Here is a 6,554-nt window from a genome sequence, read left to right on the forward strand (position 1 = left end):
TTAGTTAAAGTAAAAGCTCAACTGCTTGTGCCTACTACCGTGCCGTAGAGGAGACGTGGCAACAACTGCTCAGTCCTTTGCTTTGTAGACTTTACCTAGAGGGACCAATATCTTATTAAACTATGATATGATTAGAATGGTTATGGTTGTATTACTGCAGGTCTGGGAACTATGCATTAAATGTGTGTAATGAATTTGGGGTGCTACAAAGTTATCAAATATAACTGAGCTGTTTCATTTCAGGGAATTTCCAGTCAGTGTAACCATTTTAAAATAGGATGAAAATAGTTTAAACCATTTTTTTAAGCTTGAAATCCTGAAGGCTGTGCTTCAAGTTGACTTAGAGGTAAACCTATTGGGGAAATAAGTGACCCACTTACAGACTGAAGCCTCTATTACTTCAGAAAGATGTTCTACATTTTCTGGCATCCTGAGAATAAAATATTATCTCTGCAAGTACACCTCATTTCCATTCTAGTTAGGACTAATGGATCCTCACGTGGCAAAAAGCTGAAGAATGGAGAAAACTGGATAGCCGATAATCCAGATAGTTCTTGGCACTCTGAACAACCTCAAGTACAGCCATCCAAGCCAGTAATTATATTGCTGCATTATTTCTTTGTGAAATTTGCTTCTTGTCTGTACCCTTGAAATTGAATAAAATTTCATGAGACTCCTTATTAATGTAAAGAGAAAAGCAGTGGCTTGCACTGGTTGTTGTATGCTAATAACCTTTGAGTGCTGGAGTTGGTTAACACTCAGTCCTTGTCCTTACCGTTTTGCCTTTGTGTTTAAAATACCATCAAAAGGCCTGTGCCCTCAGAAAAAATTTTTTTCTTCAAACAACGTTTGCTTTTGTTTGGCTCACATGTACTTCAAACTCCTATCCAAACACGTACATGGTCAAAAAATGCCAGTGTTTCACTTCGTAAAATGTAATGCCATCTACCCTCTCCAGAAGGCTTCAAGTCCCTTCCCTTTCAGCCCTCACATCTAACAGATCAAATCCTGCCTATTCCAATTATGAAATCACTTCTCTCCAGTGCCATCACCTGAATTCAAGCCATCAGCGTCTATTAACAGCTAGAGTAGTGTTTAAATGCAAGTGTAGTTTAACAGTTTTAAGGCGTTTGCCTTTGCCTGGAGGGCCCTGCATAATTCTTTAACTTAATCTGCCTTCCCCTCATTCACCACTATATACCCAGTATCCAATATTTGTCAGGTAGTAAGCATTACGTTTTAGTTGAATAAGTGAAGTAATGAGAACAAATCCAGTGTTTCCTGGATTAGAAGTTGAAGGTATGAAAAAATGAACCGAGGGGGATGTTTACATGTAGAATGAAGGCTGTTGTGTGAGTTACAAATATTTAAATATTTAGAAGCAACTTTCTTTAGACAAGATGAATCCAAGATTTCTGTTCCGTGGTTAGGGTTGCTATGACTGATGTGGCCAGGATGGATTAGAGGCTGTCAGTCAACAAACAGATGCATGCTGCTGGGTGCTCCGCTGAGTTCAGGGCTGTGGAGGTGAGCGGGGCTGGATGCCAGAATTCAGGCCTACAGGAGGAGGCAGGTAATGGAGAGTGAGGTGAGTGCAGAGCAAGGACGCTGGAGGTGCTAGCACATTGGAGAGAGTCCACTTCAAGGGCTATCATCTACCATTCAGATACCATGAGGGAAGCTACACTGGAGAAAATATGGTTTGCAAGCCCTCAACATCAAAACAGTGCATGCCTACCTGAAACAGTCTTGGAGAAAGATGTCTCACTCATCTACGAGCTGTGCGATTGAGGCAAATAATAAAACTCCTGAGCCTTCTTTTCTGCATCTGTGAAATCAAATGAGGCCCATCTCATGGAGTGGTTGAGACGTTTGCAATGAAATAATCTATTTAAATAAAATAGAGGTGCTTGATGCAGTACTTGTCACATAATCACTCAGTGAGTAGTGGCTATTATTTTTATTTGGCAAGGAAGGATATGTTCATGGGGAACTAAGAGCCCTGGCAGGTTTCTTGTTTGAACTGGTAAAAGGTAAGGGAAGTTCCAACAACCATCATCATCTTGCCTGCTTTAGCAACATGTAGAAAGACCCACGATGACAACTGAAAGCCTTATGGCCTAGTAAGAATGGATGTCATGTTTTGTAAGTGTGGTCAAGCATTCAGAGTAAACGTCCTCCCCAAACTTCATTCTCACCTTTTTAACTTTTACATTTAACAATGTAAAAGTTAAAAAGCTACAAAGACAAGAGAGAAGAGTTAACGGCAGATGAAAAATAATCAGCTGTTGGAAGAAGGAAAGCAGATAGATGACCTACTGGCTTGGTTTTAGCTTTCTCTGTTCTAAGCTCCTGTAGCACAGAAGAGAGCTAAGAACAATGAGAAGTAGATTGATACTGCAGGGCCCAGGAAAGTCTCGGGTGTTGGGACCACTAGTTTTTCTAAGGATGGGAGTAAGGACTGGAGCTGAAAATAGATGAGCTTACTGGGCTCTGTACAGAGGAGTAGCCACCTTCTCTATCCCTTCTCCCTAACTTACGCCACCAGCTCTCTGCCCTTCCACAAGTTCAGCAGAAAATGGGTTACCATCTGGAGAAACGGGAGAAATGACAGGGGCTATGGACTTGTTGATACCAGACACAGATGAGAGTAAGCACCATATTAAAATTCAGAACCAAAAAAAGTTAATAAAATGGGCAGATCCCTAGCACTATACCCCTGTGTGGCAGACATATCATGGTCCCCAATATTAATTCTCTGATTTTTTCTTAGAATCTCCAACTTTTAGCTGGACACGTCTGCTCAGAGAACATCTGCCAGCCTCCCTTGTAAGTAAGTGTGGCCATATGATTAAGCTACAGAGGGTGGGATGGGCTCCTTCTAGTGTCCTTAGAGCAGGGGTCCCCAACCCCCGGGCCGCGGACCCCTACCGGTCCACGGCCTGTTAGCGACTGGGCCACACAGCAGGAGGTGAGCAGTGGGCGGGCAAGCGAAGCTTCATCTGCCGCTCCCCGCCACTCCCCATCGCTCCCCACTACTCGCATTACCGCCTGAACCATCCCCTCCCCACCCCCGCAAAAACTGTCTTCCACGAAACCGGTCCCTGGTGCCAGAAGGGTTGGGGACCATTGCCTGAGAGGAAGAGGCTATGTCTTTTTTCCTTCCCTATCTCCTTCCTGCTAGCTGGGAAATGGGCACAATGACTGGAGTTCAAACAGGATCCTTGGACCGTAAAGATGAACTATTTGTGGAGAATTGCAGAGCAACAAAATAGGAAGAGGCTGAGTTCTTGACACACACAGCATTCCATCCCTGGACAACCTACATCTGGACTTCTTTCAGATAATAAAGAAATAAAATTATCTTATTTAAATCATTTTTATTTTAGGTCCCCTAACACATGCAGATGAATGTAATCCTGAATGGTTATTTAAAAATATAAAGAGGGACTTCCCTGGTGGCACAGTGGTTAAGAATCCACCTGCCAATGCAGGGGACACGGGTTCAAGCCCTGATCCAGCAAGATCCCACATGCCGCGGAGCAACTAAGCCTGTGCGCCACAACTACTGAGCCCGCGTGCTGCAACTACTGAAGCCCACGCACCTAGAGCCCGTGCTCTGCAATGAGAAGCCACCGCAATGAGAAGCCCGTGCACCTCAAAGAAGAGTAGCCCCCGTTTGCTGCAACTAGAGAAAGCCCACGCACAGCAACGAAGACCCAATGCAGCCAAAAATTTTTAAAAAAAATATATATATATATATATATGTATATATATAAATAAACATAACAGACTTGAGGAGAAAATCCAAATAGATCAATCATCTCAGGAAAAGAAATCAAGTGGTAGTGTGTGAGAGATGATGAAGCTATCACCTCTCAGCTCCGGACCCTTTCATCCTATGTGATGCTGGGGCTGGAACTCTGCCAACTACATTTCTTATATGTCATCTGGTTCCCAGTTAGGCTCTGCCTATAGGGGGTTCTAGAGGGAGACTGGAATGATGGAGGAAGAACTTGCTCCTTCCTGTTTGCTTCCTGTTCCTGTCAGTGTCACCACAGCAATGGCCCTCACCCTGGCAGTGGCACTTGGTTCCATTTTGCAGTATTCCCATACTACCAGAATCAGTCTTATTATGGTCACTCTCAGAGATACCAGCACCAGCCAGTTGGCATTTTCCTCTCAAAGGTCTGCCCCCAGCTCTGTGAAGTTCGTTCTCTGAGTTCAAGGCTCTAGTACCAGCCAGGTAAGGGCACCTCCCCAAGCTAAATCCCAGCTCTTTGGGCTCTCTTCTAAACCTTTAAATTTTAATAATCCTAACATCTTTCCTTTTTACCCCCAGCCACAGAGATGATTTCTACTTCCTGCAATTACTACCTCTGTGATACATTAGTATTCCCTCTTTGCCTTTTCAATTCTCTAGTTCTTGCTTTAAAATACTTTATATTAAATCTCTCTGTTAAAACAATTAGATTTTCTCTTGTCTCCTGGCTGGAAAGAATTGGTACCAGGAGTGGTCCTAGAAAATTCTGAAAGAAGGGTATTTGGGATCTGGTTTGTACTTGAACACACTGCTGAGCTTTTTGTCAGTGGGAAACAGAAGTCGAGGAATCTATGGCGTGGAATAGCATCCCAGTTAATCAAATTATTGATGAAGCACTTAGAAATGAAGTGTTTGAGGAACCAAGTGCCTGCTGCATTTGGTGATTATTGCAATAATGATTACTACAGGGACTGTGGCTTGGAATGGCTGCATCTGAATGCATGAGACACCACAGAGGCCAGAAGGCAATGAGATCACATATTCAAGGTGCTAAAAAAAAAAACAGAATGCCAACCAAAAATTCTATATCCAGCAAATTTATCCTTCAAAAATGAAGGAGAATTTGAGACATTCCCAGAAAAACAAAAACTGAGAAAATCTGTTACTAGAAGACCTGCCCTACAAGAAATACTAAAGGAGTCAGTCCTTTAGGCTGAAATGAAGACAGTGGGGACTTCCCCGGTGGTTCAGCGGCTAAGACTCTGCGCTCCCAATGCAGGGGGCCCAGATTTGATCCCTGGTCAGGGAACTGGATCCCACATCCGCAACTAAAATTCCCGCATGCCACAACTGAGATCCCAAGTGCGGGAACTAAGACCCAGCGCAGCCAAATAGATAGATAGATAGATAGATAGATAGATAGATAGATATTTTTTAGAAAAAGGACACTAGATAGTAACTCAAACTCACATAAAGAATGTTGGTAAATGTTACTACATAGGTAAATATAAAAGATAGTATAAATGTATTTTTTGTTTCTAATTCTTTTTTCTCTCCTGATGTATAATACAAGTACCATAAACCAATAATGATAAAACTGTTGATGAACTTCTGATGTCTAATGATGTAATTTGTATGACAGTAATAGCACAAAGAAGACTAGAGAGAGCTCAGCTACATAGGAGCAAACTTTTAGCATACTGTTGAGCTGGATTCCAAAAGGTAGTCCCCCAAGAGGGAGCTGCCGAGAGCAGGTGTTCAAGGAAAACAAGAAGGAAGCTTCATGGGCTTTTACGACCTAGCATGACTTCTGCTATAGTCTATTATTTGAAGCAGTTACCAGTGCCAAAGAACATGTGAAGTGGGAGATACTGTGGTAGATATTTTTGGAAAAGTTCTGCCACATCTATCTTACAGAAATACTTGTGTTTGTTAAGAGGAAAAAAAAGCAAGAGGTGCAATCTCATTTGTAAAGTTTAAAAATGTGTACAGATGCAAATGCATAGAGAGAGAGTATTAGAAGGGCAAGGGATATCTACACTGGTTATCTCTGGGATGGGGATGAGGAAGATCGGTGAAGCAGGACATATATATATGTATGTATATATATGTGTGTATATATATGTGTGTATATATATGTATATGTATATGTGTGTATGTGTGTGTGTGTGTATATGTATATATATTTTGGCCACACCTCCTGGCATATGGTATCTTAGTTCCCTGACCAGGGATTGAACCCGTGGCCCCTGCAGTGGAAGGGCAGAGTCTTAACCACTGGACCACCAGGGAAGTCCCTCATATATTTTAATCTACATTATTTTATATTATTTTGAATCTTCTATTAATGAGAATTGTTAATTTATTATTTGAGTAATAAAATATAAAAGTTGAAAATATCAGTTTTTAACAAATAATATAATCTATGGATGCCTTCAATTTACCAGACAAAAGACTAATTTAAGGCAACATGTATATGACTGCTAATACACTGTTAATAACATAATACCACCAATTAAGGCTCAGGGATTAGAAACACAGGGGTTTCAGAGGAATCTGAGAAATATGAGGGGAGATTTTCTAGAACCTACAATTCAAGGTTCTTTGTAAAAGCAGAGCAATAAGAGTTATTCCATGCCTGGTTTACCAAATTAATATATCTAGCAGTACAGTAAATTTCACAGGATGCAGGAAAACTAAGAATTTATGGCAGGCAATATAGATTTACAAATGTTTTAGTTGTGGATCTACATGCAAAATGAAAATCCCAAGTTTTGCTGTCTGGGATAAA

At 41.5% G+C, this 6,554-nt stretch overlaps 1 long non-coding RNA gene across 1 annotated transcript; it reads left to right on the forward strand.

The window, feature by feature from the left end:
* Positions 1–2,590: 2,590 nt before the first annotated feature.
* On the forward strand, positions 2,591–3,353 carry LOC133099952 (uncharacterized). Its single transcript, XR_009702375.1, has 3 exons — positions 2,591–2,650; positions 2,774–2,833; positions 3,185–3,353. It is a non-coding gene; the product is annotated as an uncharacterized LOC133099952 (long non-coding RNA).
* Positions 3,354–6,554: the final 3,201 nt, after the last annotated feature.

Source organism: Eubalaena glacialis, chromosome 1 (genome assembly GCF_028564815.1).
Source record: "Eubalaena glacialis isolate mEubGla1 chromosome 1, mEubGla1.1.hap2.+ XY, whole genome shotgun sequence".
Classification (NCBI taxonomy): domain Eukaryota; kingdom Metazoa; phylum Chordata; class Mammalia; order Artiodactyla; family Balaenidae; genus Eubalaena; species Eubalaena glacialis.